Source organism: Lithobates pipiens, unplaced genomic scaffold (assembly GCF_037356315.1).
Source record: "Lithobates pipiens isolate NorthernLeopardFrog02 unplaced genomic scaffold, aLitPip1_a1.2 Scaffold_8, whole genome shotgun sequence".
NCBI lineage: Eukaryota > Metazoa > Chordata > Amphibia > Anura > Ranidae > Lithobates > Lithobates pipiens.
Window position 1 is genome coordinate 585,150,730 of NW_027507903.1, and position 20,913 is coordinate 585,171,642.

A 20,913-nucleotide genomic window follows, 5' to 3' on the forward strand; every position below is an offset into this window, starting at 1 on the left:
AATGCCAATGGTCCCAAAAATGTGTCAAAATTGTCCGATGTGTCCTCCATAATGTCGCAGTCATGATAAAAAATCGCTGAAATGCCATAAATCTATCCCCTATTTTGTAGACACTATAACTTTTGCACAAACCAATCAATAAACTCTTATTGTGATTTTCTTTTTTTTTTTTACCAAAAATATGTCGAAGAATACATATCGGCCTAAACTGAGGAAAAAAATGTTTTTTTATATATTTTTTGGGAATATTTATTATAGCAAAAAGTAAAAAATAATGTGTTTTTTTTCAAAATTGTCGCTCTTTTTTTGTTCATAGCGCAAAAAATAAAAACCGCAGAGGCGATCAAATACCACCAAAAGAAAGCTCTATTTGTGGGGAAAAAAGGACATCAATTTTATTTGGGTACAACATCGCACAACCGCACAATTTTCAAAGCAATGCAGTGCCAAATGGCAAAAAGTGCTCTAGTCAGGAAGGGAGTAAATCCTTCCGAGGCTGAAATGGTTAATCTCCCTCTAATCCAGGAGTCTGAAACTGCTGGCCCTCCAGCTGTTGCGAAACTACAAGTCCCATGAGGCATTGCAAGGCTGACAGTTACAAGCATGACTCCCTCAGGCAGAGGCATGATGGGACTTGTAGTTACGCAACAGCTGGAGGGCCACCAGTTTGAGACCCCTGCAGTCTAAGCCACCTTGCATGCCTGGGGAAGTAGAGCTTCCAGGCTCATTCCTTTCAGGCCCCTAGGATGTAAGTGCCATGGGTCTCACAGACCACAGTCCAGCTTTCGTGTCTCCATACTTTTCTCTTCCTGACCATTCACAAAAGCCCGTGGCTGTGTGTATTGTGAGTGGTCAAGTGTAGATGGAGTTATTTTTATATTATATATTTATATTTAGTATATTAAATATATTTATATATATTATTTTGTTGAAGTTGCTTCCTTGGTGTCTAATACTGTTTCTGTGCTTAGGATAATTTGGGTGTTTTAGTTTAACCACTTAACAACCGCCCTATAGCCAAATGACGGCTACAGGGCGGTTTCTTATCTCTGGGAGGCCGTCATATGACGTCCTCCCAGAATTCCGCTCTCGCGCGCCCCCTGGGGCGCGCACTCGAGAGCATCCGTGACCGCCGGGTCCTGCTCATAGCGGCCGTTTACCACGTGATCGCTCTGTCAAATGACGGAGTGATCACTTGTAAACAAACCGGCGTCATGTTATGACGCCGGTTCCTCCCTCCCCCTCTCTGTACCGATCGGAACAGCGGAGGGGGAAGAGATCAGTGTCAGCAGCGATGTGGGCTGCATCTGCAGTGCCCACATCGCTGCTCACCGAAAATTAACCCCTCAATTCCCTGCCAATACTCTGCAATACCCTGCCATTACTCTGCATTACTCTGCAATACCATGCAACACTCTGCATTACTCTGCATTACTCTGCAATACTCTGCATTACTCTGCATTACTCTGCAATACCCTGCAACACTCTGCATTACCCTGCAATACTCTGCATTACTCTGCAATACCCTGCAACACTCTGCATTACTCTGCATTACTCTGCAATACTCTGCAATACTCTGCATTACACTGCATTACACTGCAATACTCTGCATTACTCTGCAATACCCTGCAATACTCTGCAATACCCTGCAATACTCTGCATTACTCTGCAATACCCTGCAACACTCTGCAATACCCTGCAACACTCTGCAACACCCACCAACACTCTGCAATGCTCTGCAACACCCGCCAATACCCTGCAACACTCTGCAATGCTCTGCAACACTCTGCAATGCTCTGCAACACCCACCAATACCCTGCAACACTCTGCAATGCTCTGCAACACCCGCCAATACCCTGCAACACTCTGCAATGCTCTGCAACACTCTGCAATGCTCTGCAATACCCTGCAACACTCTGCAATTCTCTGCAACACCCGCCAATACCGTGCAACACTGCAATGCTCTGCAACACCCTCCAATATCCTGCAATGCTCTGCAACGCAATACTTTGCAACGCCATACTCTGAGATACCCAGCCATACCCAGCCATAGTCGGTGATACCCTGCAATACCCAGCCATAGACACCCCCCCCCCCCCCCCCTCCCGCTGCCCTCCGGTGCTTCTACCGACTCGTCAAATCCAGAATCTTTTTTTATTTCAGGCTTCCCAGCTTAGAGGTGAGATGCGGGGTCTTATTGACCCCATATCTCACTGTAAAGAGGACCTGTCATGCCATATTCCTATTACAAGGGATGTTTACATTCCTTGTAATAGGAATAAAAGTGATCAAAAAATGTATTTTTGGGGAAAAAAATGTCAAACTAAAATAAATAAAGTAAAATGAACAATAAATTTTTTTTTTTTTTTTTTTAAAGCGCCCCTGTCCCCATGTGCTCGCATGCAGAAGCGAACGCATACGTAAGTCCCGCCCACATATGAAAACGGTGCTCAAACCACACATGTGAGGTATCGCTGCGAACGTTAGAGCGAGAGCAATAATTCTAGCCCTAGACCTCCTCTGTAACTCAAAACATATAACCAGTAAAAAAAAAATTAAATCGTCGCCTATGGGGATTTTTAAATAGCAACGTTTGGCGCCATTCCACGAGCCTGTGCAATTTTGAAGAGTGACATGTTAGGTATCGATTTACTCGGTGTAACTTCATCTTTCACAGTATGCAAAAATTGGGCTAACTTTACTGTGTTTTTTTTTTTTTTTAAGCACAAAACTGTTTTTTTTTCCAAAAAAAAGCATTCGAAAAATTGCTGCGCAAACACCGTGCGAGATAAAAAGTTGCAACGACCACCATTGTATTCTCCAGGGTGTTTGCTAAAAAAAACATATATAATGTTTTGGGATTCTATGTAATTTTCTAGCAAATAAATGATGATTTTTACATGTAGGAGAGAAATGTCAGAATTGTCCTGGGTGCTCCAGAACGCCTGATGGCGCTCCATGCATGTTTGGCCTCTGTATGTGGCCACACTGTGTAAAAGTCTCATACATGTGGTATCGCCGTACTTGGGAGTAATAGCAGAATGTGTTTGGGGGTGTAATTTGTGGTATGCATATGCTGTGTGAGAAATAAACTGATAATATGACAATTTTGTGAAAAAAAAAAAAAAAAAGTAAAAAAAATCTTGATTTTGCAAAGAATTGTGGGAAAAAATGACAACTTCAAAAAACTCATCATGCCTCTTACTAAATACCTTGGAACGTCTTCTTTCCAAAAACGGGTCATTTGGGGGGTATTTGTACTTTTCTGGCATGTAAGGCCGCGTACACACGCGGGGACTGTTCGCCCAACTTTGTCCGCTGAACAGTGTTTCGGCGGACAGTCCGCCCGTGTGTGGGCTTTCAGCGGACAGTTTCAGCGAACAGTCTGCTGAACAAAGTTTTTCGGAATTTCCGAAAAACTGTCCGCTGAAACTTGGTTTCAGCGAACAGTCCCCTCGTGTGTAGGCTTGTTCGTCAAACGAAGTTCCGCGCATGCTCAGAAAGGATTTACACGCCGAAAGTTGTAATGCAGTGTATAGGACGTCGTATTTTTCGTCCCGTCGTACGTGCCGTTCACGTCATCGCGCACGGTTTCAGCAAACTGTTCGTTCGTCGTGTGTGGGCAAGTCCGTCCATGCTAATTTTGAGCGGACTGTTCGCTGAAACTGTTTGACGGACAAAGTTGAGCGAACAGTCCCCGCGTGTGTACGCGGCCTTAGGGTCTCAAGAATTGAAATAGGCCGTCAGTACTTCAGGTGTGATCAATTTTCAGATATTGGCGCCATAGCTTGTGGACTCTATAACTTTCACAAAGACCAAATAATATCCACCAATTTGTACTTATTTTTACCAAAGATATGTAGTAGTATAAATTTTGGCCAAAATTTATGAAGAAAAATTACTAATCTGCTAAATTTTATAACGGAAACAAAGAAAAATTCATTTTTTTACAGAATTTTCTGTATTTTTTCTTTTATAGCACAAAAAATAAAAAAAGGACAAAAATTTCATATAGGTCCAGTGTTGCATGACTGAGTAATTGTCATTCAAAATGTGAGAGCACCGAAAGCTGAAAATTGGTCTGGTTATTAAGGGTGTTTAAGTGCCCAGTGGTCAAGTGGTTAATATGGTGTTTCTATAGCCCTTTTCTCCCTGGGGACTTAAGGAGCTTAGGAGATGAGGCAGTCATGTTGGGTGCACTCAATAGAGCCAATAAACCCAGCATTCTTCCACCAGAGAAATGTTGGGTACGTAAGGGAGACCCACCAAACTACAACACTCCTGACAACAGCTTAGCACAAATATGCATTGTTATAAAAGTGGACTTTCTTCTGATATATATATATATATATATACCTCCCAACATTTTTGAGATGGGACTGAGGGACACCTACTAACAAACGTATGTAGGCATAGGACACGCCCCCTGCCACACCCCTTTAAAGGAGAATTATCCAAATAAAAAGGTTAATTAAATCCATAAGGACATTTTTTTACCACTACTATTCCTTTATATTGGCTGTTAAAATGTACCAATGCAATTTAGAAATCAGATAAAAGGTTTAGCACTGGGAAACACTTTTTGAAAGATAAAAAGTGCATTTTATATACAATATTATAGATCGGAGAAAAATGAGGGACAAATGAGGAGGAAAGAGGGACAGAGGGACATTGCTCCAATTCAGGGACAGTCCCTCGAAATCAGGGACAGTTGGGAGGTATGTATATGCACCAAGTGATGGCGCTGGAAGCATGTTCATTCGCGTACCCCCCAGAAGCCTAAGCTGTCACCGGCAACTCCTGGTCTCCATTAGGAGTCGGTAAGATCGTTTCCTGATCACTGTGATAGCCAATCTCTAAAGGAGGCATCTGTGTAAATAAAAAAAGAATTGGTTGAAAAAAAAAAAGATTAAATAGTTAAATCAGGGCTTCATCTAAATTCGTTTCAGTGTCACAGTGGGGTTGATTTTCTAAAAATGGAGAGTGCAAAATCTGGTGCAGCTGTGCATGGTAGTAGCCAATCAACTTCTAACTCCAGCTTGTTCAATTAAGCTTTGTCAAAAAAAAGAAAACTGGAAGCTGATTGGTTTCTGTGCAGAGTTGCACCAGATTTTGCACTCTCCAGTTTTAGTAAATCAACCCCTGTGAGTATATATATATATATATATATATATGTAGCGGGGTCTCTTTAAGAACTATAAAACTACTGTTCCCAGAACCCCGCTGGTTCCCAGGATGCTTTGAGTTATGCCCCAGAGACTTATGGGGGAGGAAATATAAGGAGGGGGAGAGGCCTAGTTCGCTCTCTTTGGACACCCCCCTCTCTCCTAGCAAGAGGAGATCTGTGCTGGACTGCTGGAGGCACAAGGCCTGAAGCCTGGGCCTTGTGCTCTTTTCCAAAGAGCTCTCTGCCAGCTTAGCTGCACCTGAGAGACATTTTCTCATTCCTTGCTGCAGTACACCAGAAGGATTGAAGACTCGGAGGTCGGTGGATTCCTGTTCCTAGACGAAAAGGCAGAGAAACCGGACTTGGACTTGTCCGGGTGGTGAGAGCTGTTTAAAGACAGATGCTTTATCTTTATTATTCGTTTGGATTACAAAGTTGTTCTTCAAGTGCACCACCGAAAGATTGCTAGCGAATATTGTTTCACTGGACTTCCATCTAGATCAGTCAGGCCTGACTGCATAGGTAGACAGTGCTGGGTGTTAGTTTACCCATGTGGGGAAGTAGCTGAAAAAGGGCAGCGCTAGAGTTGCATAGCAATACTTTATTATGCTGATTACTCTGTTTATCTTTATTACTGGTTACTGCAGGGACCTGATTATGTGTTGCAATACAAATGTTTGATTCATGTTATTCCTTTTATAAAAACAATAAGTAAAGTCAGTTATATACTTTCAAGGATTGTCTATGAGCTTGAGTTATCCACCCACGCACACACACATATTTAGAGTATAAGTGATTTAATGTGTATTGCTAGATACTAACTGTACCAAAGTGGGTAGTGCAGATTGCCGGGGGGTTGGCGGAGCTGTGCTCAGGACCCAAACCAAACTTGCGGCCCTCTTAAGTGAGGGTATCGCTATACGTGGGGGCTCGTAAATCCGGGATTTCTGAGACAGCGGTAAACACTCCAGAGGTACCGGCATGGACCCACAGGGAGTCAGAGCGTGGTGTGAAGCGGCTAAGGCCGACCCAAGTCAGTCAGTGGTCATTAGCCTCCCAGGGGAGGAGCCATCGCCAACGGGATCACCGCAGGCTGGGGCCCGTACCTCACCCGAGAGTCTCAGATCAGCACCGGCCACCCTTAGCGCAGAACTGTGTGCTGTCCTGGGGGAGATTGTGGCCCAGTGCAAGAAGGATCCCACAGATTACCCGATGTCGGGGTACAGAAAACTCCGGATGTTTTCAGGGAGGAAACCTGTACCTTCGGAAGAAGAGGGATTTGAAGAGTGGTTAGATAGCGCAACTCAGGCACTAGAGGAATGGGAAGTTCCAGAGCGCAGAAAGAAGCAGAGGATTGTGGAAAGTCTAAAGGGGCCTGCTCTAGAGGCCGTACGCAACCTGAAGATGAGCAGGACAGACTGTAATGCGCAGGAGTACCTAGATGTACTACAGTCTGTGTTTGGTGGGACAGAGAAAATCTCTGAGCTTGCTTATCAGTTAGAGCATTGCTACCAGAAGAAAGGTGAAAAACTATCAGACTACATGGGACGTTTAGATAAAATCCTGCATAGGATGATCCTAAAGAAGGGGATCAGCCCAGGGGAAGTAGATGAAGCCCGTGCCCAACAGGTACTGAGGGGAGCTCAACCCATGGATCCTATTGCATGGACACTACGTGCCCGACAGGATGGGAAGAGTCTGGAGTACACTGACCTCATCCGAATGATCAGAGAGGAAGAGGCCCTACTGAAAGAGAAAAGGGAAGAAGATCTCACCGAGCCCGTCAACCAACCGGTAGCAATAGTTACACCGGCCATGACTCCCGCTAGAGATAAGGAGCTGGACACTTTGAAGTTACAGATGTCCCAGGTGATGGAGATGTTGACTGCTATGATGGCGAAAGGTCAAGGGGGAGCCGAGAAACCAAGTCCTAGGAGGGAGTTGTTTCCAGATACACCAACACCAAGCCCCACTCGAGACCGAGAAGAGATGCTATGCTACAACTGCGGGGGCAGTGGCCACTTCGCCAGTAGATGTTCCAGTCCCAAGAAGAAGAAGATAGATAACCGCCAGCCGGCGGGAAACTTCAGAGGGCCCCGGTGAGGGAGTCAACCGGGTGCCCATGCCTTTCAGTGAACTCCAAACTGAATAGAAGGAAGAGAGAGAGAGGAAACCAGACCCCTCAGAAGGAATGTCTACAAATAAGAGACAATAACATCCCTCAGCGGGTTCGTACTCCCATTACTGTGGGGAGGGTCAATGCATACCAGGCTCGAAAAAGAGTAAAGTCAAAAACCAACTGGATGAAGACGGGTCCCCAGAAGAGGGTGGCCTCAACCCGGCCCTTCCCAGAAGAATTGGTCGGCCCGTCCCCCACTGTCTCCATCCAGGTGGAAGGAGTCTACACGAAGGCCCTCCTGGACACTGGAGCTCAAGTGACTTTGTTGTACAGAGACTTCTATGATAGGCACTTGAGCCATTTGCCTATACAAAAGATAGAAGAGCTGGAGATATGGGGCCTGGGAACTCAGTGTTTCCCCTACGATGGTTACCTGCCCATAAAGCTGACCTTCGATCCATCTGTGGCGGGGAAACAGAGGTGTTTGACACCCTGGCAGTTGTGTGTCCTAGACCGCCCGGGGCCAGCAAGATGTCCCTCATCATAGGGACCAATACGGATCTGGTGCGAAGACTTCTGACCCCTCTAGTGGAGGCGAGTAACCATCAAGATCCCAATATCCATCCCATGCTGAAGACAGCCTACCAACGGTTGGTCCTAGAGCAGAAGACCCCAGGAGAGGGGATAGGGAAGGTGTGGAGACTTGGGAGAGAGGGAGTGGTGCTGCAGCCGGGAGAGGTAGCCTGCCTCAGGGCCACGGTGAAGCTTACCTGGGAGCAGCCTGGCCCCTTTGTCATGCTGGAATCCGATCCAAGGGAGGATCACTCAGGCCTGGAAGTGATACCGGAAGTGATTTCAATCAAGGCCCTGAAGAAGGTTCGAGGAAGAGTCCCAGTGAGTGTGAGAAACCCTATGGAGAGACCCATAGAGATCCCTGCCAGAATGCTGTTGGGGCAGGTGAGTCCTGCGGCCCCAGTCAGCTGGTCCGAAGTAAAAGGAACGGGTGAAGGAGGAGATGTTTGGGAAAAACTTTCCATGGAGAACCCAGACCTACCTGGAGCCTGGAAGGAGAGAGCCAAGGCCCAGCTGACTAGATGGGAGAGGATTTTCTCAAAGGATGAGTTTGATGTGGGATGTGCCAGGAGTGCCACCCACCGAATCCGCCTCCAAGAAGACAAACCCTTCAGGGAAAGGGTTAGGCGGGTCCCTCTAGCTGATCTGGAGGATCTGAGGGAGCAGCTTGCGGAGTTGAAGAAGACTGGTGTGATTCGGGAGTCTAGAAGTCCCTACGCCTCCCCCATAGTGGTGGTCAGAAAGAAGAATGGGTCGTTGAGGCTTTGTATCGACTACAGGACTCTCAACAGGAGGACCATCCCTGACCAGTATAAAGCGCCGAGAATAGAGCATGCCCTACAGAGTTTGTCTGGTGCCAAGTGGTTCAGTGTAATGGACCTCAAGAGTGGGTACTATCAAATCCCCATGCACCAGGAAGACCGAGAGAAGACAGCTTTCATAACCCCAGTGGGATTCTTTGAATTCAACAGAATGCCTCAGGGCCTGTCTGGAGCCCCTGCTACCTTTCAACGCCTCATGGAGAAGACCGTTGGAGACATGAACCTCATAGAAGTCCTTGTGTACTTGGACGATGTCATTGTCTTCGGGAAGACTTTGGAAGAACATGAGGCCAGGTTGGAGAAGGTGTTGAGAAGACTCAGCGAAGAGGGACTCAAGCTTTCTCCTGAGAAGTGTCGGTTTTACCAATCCTCTGTGAACTATCTGGGACACATAGTGTCTGAAAAGGGAGTGGCTACAGACCCTGAGAAGTTGGAGGCAGTTACCTCTTGGCCAAGACCGACAACAGTCACAGAGCTCAGATCTTTCCTGGGGTTCTGCTCCTATTATAGAAGATTTGTGGATGGGTTTGCCCGGATTGCCAAGCCACTAAACGAATTGCTCAAGACTGAAGGAGAAGAGGATGGCTTGGGACCCAGGAGGGCCGGTGAGTCGGTTCAAGATCAGTGGAGCCCAAGGTGTGAAGAGGCTTTCCGAACCTTGAAGAGGAGCCTTACCACGGCCCCAGTCCTGGCCTATGCCGATCCCACCAGACCATATGAGCTACATGCCGATGCCAGTCATGAGGGCCTAGGCGGAGTGCTCTATCAAGAGCATGAAGAGCAGCTGCGACCAGTGGCCTATGTGAGCCGGAGCCTGACTCCCTCGGAGAAGAACTACCCCACTCATAAATTGGAGTTCTTGGCCCTCAAATGGGCAGTAGTAGACAAACTGAAGGACTATCTCTATGGGGCGGAGTTTACCGTAAAGACAGATAACAATCCTCTGACCTACCTCTTCACTACTGCAAAGTTAGATGCAACTGGACACAGATGGTTGGCTGCATTATCCGGATTCAACTTCAGTCTAAAGTACAGACCAGGGGCTGGAAATAGGGATGCAGATGGCCTGTCCCGAAGATCTCATGTCATGGTCAATGACTGGGAAGACTGGACCCAGGTAGCACCGGAAGGAGTGCGAGCACTCTGTCAGGGTGCTGAGTTTCAAGCAAGAGGGGGCCCCAGAGCAGAGGAGATAGGAGTCACCGCAGTGGGAGTCCCTCGACCCTACTGTGGGGTAACTCAACTAGCAGAGGAACTCCTGCCAAAGCTGTCCAGAAAGGAGCTGAGCTATGACCAATTGGAAGACCCCATGGGGAGATTGGTCCTTGAAGCTTTGGAGAACGAGAATCCAGAGGGACTTCGACATCACCCTTCCAAGGAGGCTCGCCTGCTGAGGAAGGAGTTGGATAAGCTACAATTACATCAGGGAGTGGTCTACCGAAGGGGCCCCTCTGATAACTCAGAAGATAAGTGGCAGTTGTTTCTCCCAGAGAAGCACCGAGAGACGGTACTAATTGCCTTACATGACCAGCATGGCCATCTAGGGGCGGAGAGAACTTTTCAGCTTGTCAGAAGCCGGTTCTATTGGCCCTGTATGAGGGCAGAAGTGGAGGAATATTGCTGTTCTTGTGCACGATGCATCCAGAGGAAGACTCTACCCCATCAAGCTGCCCCAATGGGCCACCTACAGAGTCAGGGTCCAATGGATCTGGTGTGCATTGACTTCCTCTGCCTCGAACCCGATTTGAGTGGATTGGGAAATGTTCTGGTGGTAACCGATCATTTCACCCGTTATGCCCAGGCTTTCCCCACCAAAGACCAAAAGGCCTCCACTGTGGCCAAGGTGCTCATGGAAAAATACTTTGTCCACTATGGATTACCACAGAGAATCCACTCAGACCAAGGAAGGGACTTTGAGAGTCGTCTGATCCGGAACCTACTGGACTCATTGGGAGTAGAGAAGACCAGGACTACACCTTATCATCCACAAGGAGATGCCCAACCTGAGAGGTTTAATCGGACCTTACTAAACATGCTTGGAACTCTAGAGACAGAGAAGAAGCAACACTGGAGCCAACACATATCAGCTCTGGTGCACGCTTACAACTGCACCACAAGTGATGTGACGGGTTACTCCCCCTACCGTCTCATGTTTGGGAGAGAAGCAAGATTGCCGGTGGATCTGGCCTTTGACATTTCCCTAGACCATGCCTCTGCTACCTCCCACAAGGGATATGTGGACCGACTTAGACACAATTTGAAAGTGGCCCATGAACAAGCTCAGGCGGCCTCGGACCAAAGGGGAGCCCGCAACAAGAGGAACTTCGATCTGAAGGTTCGAGTGCAAGACCTGCAGCCTGGGGACCGTGTACTGCTACACAATCTGGGGATCCCAGGGAAGCACAAGCTTGCTGATAGATGGAGATCGGAGCCCTATGTCCTTTGCAGAAAGCTACCTGGATTGCCTGTGTATAAGCTAAAACCAGAGGGGAAAGTGGGGCCCTTGAAGACTTGGCACAGGAATCATTTGCTCCCGCTTACTGAAGCAGTCAGAATACCTCCACTGAGAAGTCCACCTGAATTTGTTTCCATTCTGGATACCCCGGGACCTAGCACTCGGTCTCAGACCTCCCGGGTTAGAGATGGACAAAATTCCCAACGAGGTGAAGGTGGAAGAGGAGAGCTTGAGTGGCTGTGGCCTTCATCAACTCCAGGAAATTCTGCCATAGATCTCCCACCTACTGAGGATACACAGGATGGGACACTGAACCCAGAAGCTACAGAGTTCATTCCATCTAGTGGTGTGCCTGAAGGCTGGGAAGATATCCCTAGCATTTACTCAGAAGAGGAAGGAACCGATGTTCCAGAACCAGTGATGCTGTCAGAATGTGTTCCTGAAGTAGAGCCTGTGGCACCAGAGCCTGAAGTCCCAAGAGAACAGAGAGCTCGCCGAGTTGTGAGACCCCCCAAGAAGCTAACCTACTCTCAAATGGGGGAGAGCTCTGAGGACTCTGTTGTGACTGCTAAAAGAAGTGCTGAACGCTCTAATCCTTCCACTGACCATTTGGTGGAGGGCAACCCCAGCTCACTCTCTGGCACAGTTAGGCAGGCCACTCATGTCAGTGTGACCTGTGGGACAGGGAATCCCACCTCTGAGTTCTGGTGGAAATTCCCTGTACCAACATCATACTCAGCACTTTCAAAATTGGTACAGGATATGTGTTAAAAGTTTATCTTTGGGGACCAAAGAGTTTAAGTGGGGGGGAGTGTGTAGCGGGGTCTCTTTAAGAACTATAAAACTACTGTTCCCAGAACCCCGCTGGTTCCCAGGATGCTTTGAGTTATGCCCCAGAGACTTATGGGGGAGGAAATATAAGGAGGGGGAGAGGCCTAGTTCGCTCTCTTTGGACACCCCCCTCTCTCCTAGCTAGAGGAGATCTGTGCTGCACTGCTGGAGGCACAAGGCCTGAAGCCTGGGCCTTGTGCTCTTTTCCAAAGAGCTCTCTGCCAGCTTAGCTGCACCTGAGAGACATTTTCTCATTCCTTGCTGCAGTACACCAGAAGGATTGAAGACTCGGAGGTCGGTGGATTCCTGTTCCTAGACGAAAAGGCAGAGAAACCGGACTTGGACTTGTCCGGGTGGTGAGAGCTGTTTAAAGACAGATGCTTTATCTTTATTATTCGTTTGGATTACAAAGTTGTTCTTCAAGTGCACCACCGAAAGATTGCTAGCGAATATTGTTTTACTGGACTTCCATCTAGATCAGTCAGGCCTGACTGCATAGGTAGACAGTGCTGGGTGTTAGTTTACCCATGTGGGGAAGTAGCTGAAAAAGGGCAGCGCTAGAGTTGCATAGCAATACTTTATTATGCTGATTACTCTGTTTATCTTTATTACTAGTTACTGCAGGGACCTGATTATGTGTTGCAATACAAATGTTTGATTCATGTTATTCCTTTTATAAAAACAATAAGTAAAGTCAGTTATATACTTTCAAGGATTGTCTATGAGCTTGAGTTATCCACCCACGCACACACACATATTTAGAGTATAAGTGATTTAATGTGTATTGCTAGATACTAACTGTGCCAAAGTGGGTAGTGCAGATTGCCGGGGGGTTGGCGGAGCTGTGCTCAGGACCCAAACCAAACTTGCGGCCCTCTTAAGTGAGGGTATCGCTATATATATATATATATATATATATATATATATATATATATATATATATATATATATATATTATCATTTTTGGCCAGTTTTTATATGATAATATCAAAATCAAGAGATATCCATTAACCACTTCAATACAGGGCATTTTCACCCCCTTCCTGCCCAGGCCAATTTTCAGTTTTCAGCGCTGTAACATTTTGAATGACAATTGCGCAGTCATGCAACACTGTACCCAAAATTCCCCACAAATATTGCTTTCTTTTGGTGGTATTTGATCACCTCTGTGGGTTTTATTTGTGACATTGCAGAGGACATATCGGACACTTTTGACACTATTTTGGGACCACTGACAGTTATACAGCGATCAGTTCTATATATATATATTATTGATGCACTGATTACTGTATAAATGTCACTGGCTGGGATCAAGGGCTTAAATGTGTTACCTGGGAGTGATTCTTAACTGTAGGGGGAGGGGATTGACTAGGGGAGGAGTCAGATCCACGGTCCTTCTCTGTAACAAGCGACTGCGAGTGCCCAGCAGACATCGTGGCCACCGGGCACGCGCATCGGCGCCTCAGTGATGCGGCTGACGCACACTTGCCCCCTATACCGCTGGGGAGCCAAGGACATCATATGACGCCCGCCCAGGATAGGAGATCCCTTCTGCAGATGTCATATGAAAATGGGCAGGTAGGGAAGTGGTTAATATACCACCAAATGAAGACTCCATTTGTCTTCAAGGTATAATTCACCTAGGGGGGCTTGAGATTTTGAATACTTTTAAAAGAGGCTGAAAAAACGCTACGAAACAAAGAATTTGCATACCTGTATATCTTCGGAACATGGGAGTACCCAGAAGAAACCCATGCAAGTACAAGGAGAACATGAAAACCTGAGGACCCCAGTAATGCAAGGCGGAAGTGCTAAACACTAAGCCAATGTGTTACGCTGTGGTATGATCCTTTACAAAAAAAAGTCTGTGTCCATTTCCGAGTGCCTAATTTAGTGCTCATAATGAATGAGCTGTCACTTTAACCTCTTCCTGCCGTCCGTACGCATATATGCAGAGAGGCTGCATATACAGTATCTCACAAAAGTGAGTACACCCCTCACATTTTTGTAAATATTTTGTTATATCTTTTCATGTGACAACACTGAAGACATGACACTTTGCTACAATGTAAAGTAGTGAGTGTACAGCTTGTATAACAGTGTAAATTTGCTGTCCCCTCAAAATAACTCAACACACAGCCATTAATGTCTAAACCGCTGGCAGCAAAAGTGAGTACAACCCTAAGTGAAAATGTACAAATTGGACCCAATTAGCCATTTTCCCTCCTCTGTGTCATGTGACTCGTTAGTGCCACAAGGTCTCAGGTGTGAATGGGGAACAGGTGTGTTCAATTTGGTGTTATCGCTCTCACTCTCTCATACTGGTCAATGGAAGTTCAACATGACACCTCACACACTCATGACAAAGAACTCTAAGGATCTAAAAAAAAGAATTGTTGCTCTACATTAAGATGGCCTAGGCTAGAAACAAGCCTGCAGTTTGCTGAAGACAAGCAGACTAAGGACATGGATTACTGGAACCATGTCCTGTGATCTGATGAGACCAAAATAATCTTTTTTGGTTCAGATGGTGTCAAGCGTGTGTGGCGGCAAAAAGGTGAGGAGTACAAAGATAAGTGTGTCTTGCCTAAAGTCAAGCATGGTGGTGGGAGTGTCATGGTCTGGGGCTGCATGAGTGCTGCTGGCACTGGGGAGCTACAGTTCATTGGGGGAACAATGAATGCCAACATGTACTGTGACATACTGAAGCAGAGCATGATCCCCTCCCTGCGGAGACTGGGCTGCAGGGCAGTATTCCAACATGTTAACGACCCCAAACATACTTCCAAGATGACCACTGCCTTCCTAAAGAAGCTGAGGGTAAAGGTGATGGATTGGCCAAGCATGTCTCCAGACCTAAACCCTATTGAGCATCTGTGGGGCATCCTCAAATGGAAGGTGGAGGAGCGCAAGGTCTCTAACATCCACCTTACAGTGTGGGTCAGTGGGAAGAATGTCCATTACATTGGTGGAATGCCCCCTTATAGTGGTGGTCAGTGGGAGGAATGTCCCTTACATTGGCACTCCGTGGGAAGAATGCTTGCCTTAAAGTGGTGATCAGTGGGAAAAATGGAACCCTTACAGTGGCGGTCAGTGGGAAGAATTGAACCTATGCAGTGGTAATCTGTGGGAAAAATGGAACCCTTACAGTGGCGGTCAGTGAGAAGAATGGAACCCTTACAGTGATGATCAGTGGGAAGAATGGAACCCTTACAGTGGCGGTCAATGTTGGTGGTCTGTGGAAGAATGGAACCCTTATAGTGGTGATTAGTGGGAAAAATGGAACCTATGCAGTTACGGTCAGTGAGAAGAATGGAACCCTTACAGTGGTGGTCAGTGGGAATAATGGAACCTATGCAGTGGTGCTCAGTGGAAGAATGGAACTGTTACAGTGGTGATCAGTGGGAAGAATGCTCCCCTTACACTCGTGGTCAGTGGGAAGAATTGAACCCATACAATGTTGGTCAGTAGGGAGAATGGAACCCTTACAGTGCTGGTCTGTGGCACGTATGCTCTCCTTACAGTGGTGGTCAGGGGAAAGAATGGTACCCCCTACATTAGTGGTCAGTGGCAAGAAAGCTCCCCTTACAGTGGTAGTCAGTGAGAAGAATGCCACCCTTACAGACAGCTAAAGAGATAATTGTTGTCATGCAGCTGTCTATGCCAAGTGGTGTTTCCCCTTAAACTATGTAGTCATCATCAGATAGGAGGTCAATCAGCCGCAGCCCAAAAAACCCTAGCAACCTCTGGAGGAACCATGGAGCCATGATTGGAATGACTGCACTAGTAGAATATTGTCTTCTCAGTCTAAGAACATTCCTTCGGTTTTCTAATGGTAAGTGGGGTCAAATCACCATTCGTTGAAATTTGAAAAAATTGAAAAGAAAATTTGAAGGAGCGAGATGGAAAACTTTTCTCAAACAAACACATTTTCGACAGTAAATGTGTTTTTTATTTTGGAAATCGCACTCATCCCAAAATCGAATGTTGAATGTAAACTTTCAAGTGATATTTGTCAAGCCACTAGATGTATTGAGAATTTTCATACGAACGTTCTCTTGTAAATCTACAAATGTATGGCCATCTTCAGTCACTGACCTGAACAAGCACAATTGAAGTCAGGGCTTTTTATCTGCAGATTTGTCAGTGATCCTGACAAGACTAAAGCCTTTATATTAACATGATAACCAGGCAACAATTATATGTAGTATAAGGAGAGATCAGCAGTAAATTTTCCTTTACAATTCTGAAAAAAATGCATTTTTCAGAGTTTGACCACACCACACATTCCACAACTGTGTATAGGAAAAAGCTATTCGCCTGCTTTATCCAAAGTTCAGCCACACTGACCCCAGTAGGCTAAAATAAGGTACTGCATGCTGTTACCATCTTATGCTGCGTACACAGGACCGGATTTTCCGGCAGACTAGGTCCGACTGAATCATTCCGTCGGAGAGTCCGATTGTGTGTGGGATAGTCTGATCATTTTTCTTTAAAAAAATCCAATGGATCTAGACATAGAACATGTTTCAAATCTGTCTGACGGACTCAACTCCCATCGGTAAAACCGTTCTTCTGTATGCTGGTCCGATGGTCCAAATACGACGCAAGGGAAGCTATTGGCTACTGGCTATTGAACTTTCTTTTCTAAGCCTGTCGTACGTCATCACGTTCAAAACTAATGGACTTTCGAACGGACTTTGGTCCGTTCGTGTGTGGGCAAGTCCGTTCATTCGGAAGTGCCTCGTAACTCCGTTAAAAGTCCATTGGGAAGACCGTCTGAACTTTTCTGCTGGAAAGTCCAGTCGTGTGTACGCGGCATTACACCTACGCCTACCTTTATAAAAACTCATTATTGCATATATTTTCAAATGTTTTTACTTTTAATTTAATGCTCTAGTATGTGATTTTTTTTGTTGCTTATATTATACATTTGCTACCATGCATTTAGATGGGTCTGATTGATTTTCGTCACTGCATTCAGAAATGTTGCACGTAGTGCAATGATGGAAGCAGGCTTTTTCTAAATGCCATACATTTTATGCTCAGCGATCTTGGAGCCTAATTGTGGTATGTAGCAGTACTGGAACTAGCTGTGCAGATCATATTCTGCATGCAGGTCTCAAGCCCAAGCAATTAGGGAGAGTTGAGGAAATCCTGATAACCTACCTTGTAAAGCACTCATAAAGAAAAGGCTCCCAAGTGTTTATTGGAGCTGGCCCATAGAATTTCCAAGAGTTGGGAATGACTAAATGGATACCTTACACTCTGGCAGTGTCACTTTTTTTAGCACTGCTGTACATTTATGCTAGGTTTACATCTACGTGGGTTGGGAACACTTTCACTTTTCCAACATGCACAGAAATGCGCTGGTCTTTAGCAGACACGTGGGGGGTGCCATTAATTCTGAATGAAACCCCCATGCATAGGCAACAGGCATGGCGCTGCAACACCATGTGGTTTGGCGCAGCATGATTTTACAAAAGGGTTGGGGACTTCTTTCCTTGCGTTTCTCGTCGGTAGGGCAGTCCATTTAAATAAATATGCATCACACAAGAACATGCCGAACTACACACTCACTATGTTGCACTGTACTGGTGGGAACCTAGCCTTACAGTACAATTTATTCAATTTATATTCAGTCAGGTATGTATTTATAATACATTTTTTGGTTGATCGTAAAGAGACTGTACAATCAGGTTGTAAGGCATATGGAAATGTTGCCGCCACTCCCCCTTTAATGGGATTGGCTGCTAGACCCAAGCACTGTCACATAGGAGAAGGTCATGTGTGCTCCCATACCCAGAAGTGCCAGATATTGTTGCCAGTAGCAAGGGAGTGCAGGAAAGGTTAGTTGGTAGGTCCCCTTCACAGGGCATTTTGCCCTGAATGGGCAAGGTGAAAGTATCTCTTTAAGTGTAAATTTAATTAAGGCAATACATCTCCAGTGCACTTGTAAGGAGGTGTTAGCTCAACTCCCAGTTTGGCCACTAGGTGGCAGCCTCTGGTAGCTTATAAATTGTGGGTAGAATGAGAGAGAATCAGTTCAGGCAGAGTTGTAGAACAGAAAGGAGGTAACTGCTGGAGTTGGCTCTATTTACAACCATGTAGCCCTGGAAATGTTGGTTATTTCCTTGGCTGAAGGACAGCTGAAGAGGTCTAGAACCCTAGTTGTAGGGTCAGGACTAAGTATGCCCACCCTGGGAAAGGTACTGTCAATAGCTGCCTGAAATGTAGGATCTTATCTGCCATACCGTTTATGGAGTAACGCCTGGAAAATTTACTGGACTGAACTCTTCCTTGTTTTTTGCCTATTCTATCTGGACCCTGGCTCAGCCAGGCGGTTGCAGGGTAGAGTGTGGTAGCATGCCAATGTACATGTGGTGTTGAACTCTACACATTATATATGACCTCAGAGAGTGGGGCACCCACATTAATACAGAAAATAGGGTATGAGACCTGTTATGCCGTGTACACATGACCGGACTTTCCGGCAGACTAGGTCCGACGGTCTTCCCAACGGACATTCGGGGTAGTTCCGACAGACTTTCCGAGCAAACGGACTTGGCCACACACAAACGGACTAAGTCCGTTCGAAAGTAAATTAGTTTTGAACGTGATAACGTAAGATGGGACTAAAAAAGGAAGTTTAATAGACAGTAGCCAATAGCTGCCCTTGCGTCGTATTTGGTCCGTCGGACCAGCATTCAGACGAACGTTTTTCCCGATAGGAATTGAGTCCGTCGGACAGACTTAAAACATGTTCTATTTCTAGGTCCGTTGGGTTTTTTTAAATGAAAAACGATCAAATTAGCCCACACACGTTCAGATTGTCCGATGCACTGATTCCATCGGACCTAATCTGCCGGAAAGTCCGGTCGTGTGTATGTGGCATTAGTGATACCTACACACATACTTTGCAGTGACCCCCATGATAACCTACTACTGGCTTTGCAGTTCACAGCTTCGGTAATACTGCATGCTTAATGTTTGGTCCTTCCTGTCCAATGGCAGCCCATTTTAAATGAATTGGCTTTCTCAACTCAACAAATGTTAATATGTGACGCAACGTCCGCAGGTAACGCAATGCATGGGAAACGAAGAAGTGTGGGTCTAGAGTTAAGGACACAACTAGCACTGAGTAAAAAGGAAACAAAAATTCTGTATGACCATCTTTAGCCATCTCCCTTTAAGAAGCCCACGCTTGCCCCAAGTTGCCCTTCCTCTGAGTCACTTTAATTACACGCCAGGCTAATACATTGTGCCAGCTCTTCATTGTTCCTTCGCCCCCTACGTCTGCTATGACAAATTATCCCTCTAACAAAGCTAATTAGTTTGTCTTCAGCTGGTACAGGGGAAAGAAAACAATATTTTTTATTGAATAGCTTCTGTCCGTGTGAAAAATTAGTCCATGCACACCAAAAAAACATCACAAGTTGTAAGCGTATCTAGAGTCAAAACTTTTTTCTCACTTTGGGAGAAGGTTTGGATGCTCTGTCAGGTTTTTATTGCTATTCGTGTCTCCAGTAGTGAGATTTACTCTCTGTATATGTCCAGATAACCAATATCACCAGGACAGAAAGTGATAAGAAATCCAAAATGTTATAGTTGTCACTGAAACAGAAGAAACCTTTCAATTGGGAATGCTTGTTCCAGTCAGAAGTGGGGACTTCCTTTCACTTCCTGTTGCTTCTCTAGGACAGGGTGTCAAGGGAAATCTCCTAGACAGCAAAAAAAAAGAAAGGTTCTAACCATTTCCAAACCAAAAATGGAAAATTTCCCACCAAATACTTACCATAAGTATACACTATACCATTCCCCCTTACATCAGAGTCCACATTGTTCCTCCTTTACATCTGAATCCACAGAGTTTCCCCTTTACATCTGAACTTGTAAAGTTCCCCTGTACATCTAAACTTGCAGAGTTCCCGTGTACATCTGAATCCGCAGAGTTCCCATTTACATCTGAATCTGCAGAGTTCCCATTTACATCTGTACCCGCAGAGTTCCCCTTTACATCTGTACCCGCAGAGTTCCCCTTTACATCTGTATCCGCAGAGTTCCCCTTTACATCTGTACCCGCAGAGTTCCCCTTTATATCTGAATCCGCAGAGTTCCCCTTTATATCTGAACTCACAGTTGCCTTATACTTTAGGGGGGACTGCAGATTTGGACTGACCATTCAGCCACTCGGGCACTGCCCGAGGGCCCCGGGCCACTAGGGGGCCTCATCAGGGTTGCCAGCCTCAGTAAAACCAGGGACAGTATGTAAAAATCTGTGTTTTTTTTTTTACATCTGCCTCTGAAATGTCCCTTACCGACATCCTTTTGGTCTAAAAATCCCGAGATTATAGCTGCCCCACCTCTCCAGTACCTTCTCAGCCAATAGAAACATATCTGTGTATACTGTGTGTACATGTATGTGTAACCTGTGTGATTGTATACTGTGTGTGTGTGTTTGTGTATACTGTGTGGCCCCATAATCTCTGACTGGCTGGGGGCCCCATAATCTCCTATTGCCCGGGAGCCCCATGAGTTGTCAGTCTGCCCCTGCTCTGATGTAAGGATGAACTCTAAGGACTCTGATGTTAGGGGAACACTGCAGACTATGGTGTAAAGGGTAGCTCTTATATAAGGATGTCTCCACTTACATAATAGTTCCCAGCATTCCCCTTTAATCAGTGTTCCCAGAGCCCTGTTACATCAGAGTCTGCAGAGTTTCCACTTACACTGTACGGAGGAGCTCTTTGGACTGTAACGTAAATGGAACTCTGATGTAAGGGGTGCTCTGGGAACCCTGATCTAAAGGGGGGGTGGGGGGGCTCTGATGTAAGGGGGAACACTGTGGACTTTGGTGTAAAGGGGAACTGTGATGTAAGGTAAGATGACCAGATTTTTAAAATGAAATCAGGGGACATTTTTTTTTTTTTACTAGTAATGGCAGCAA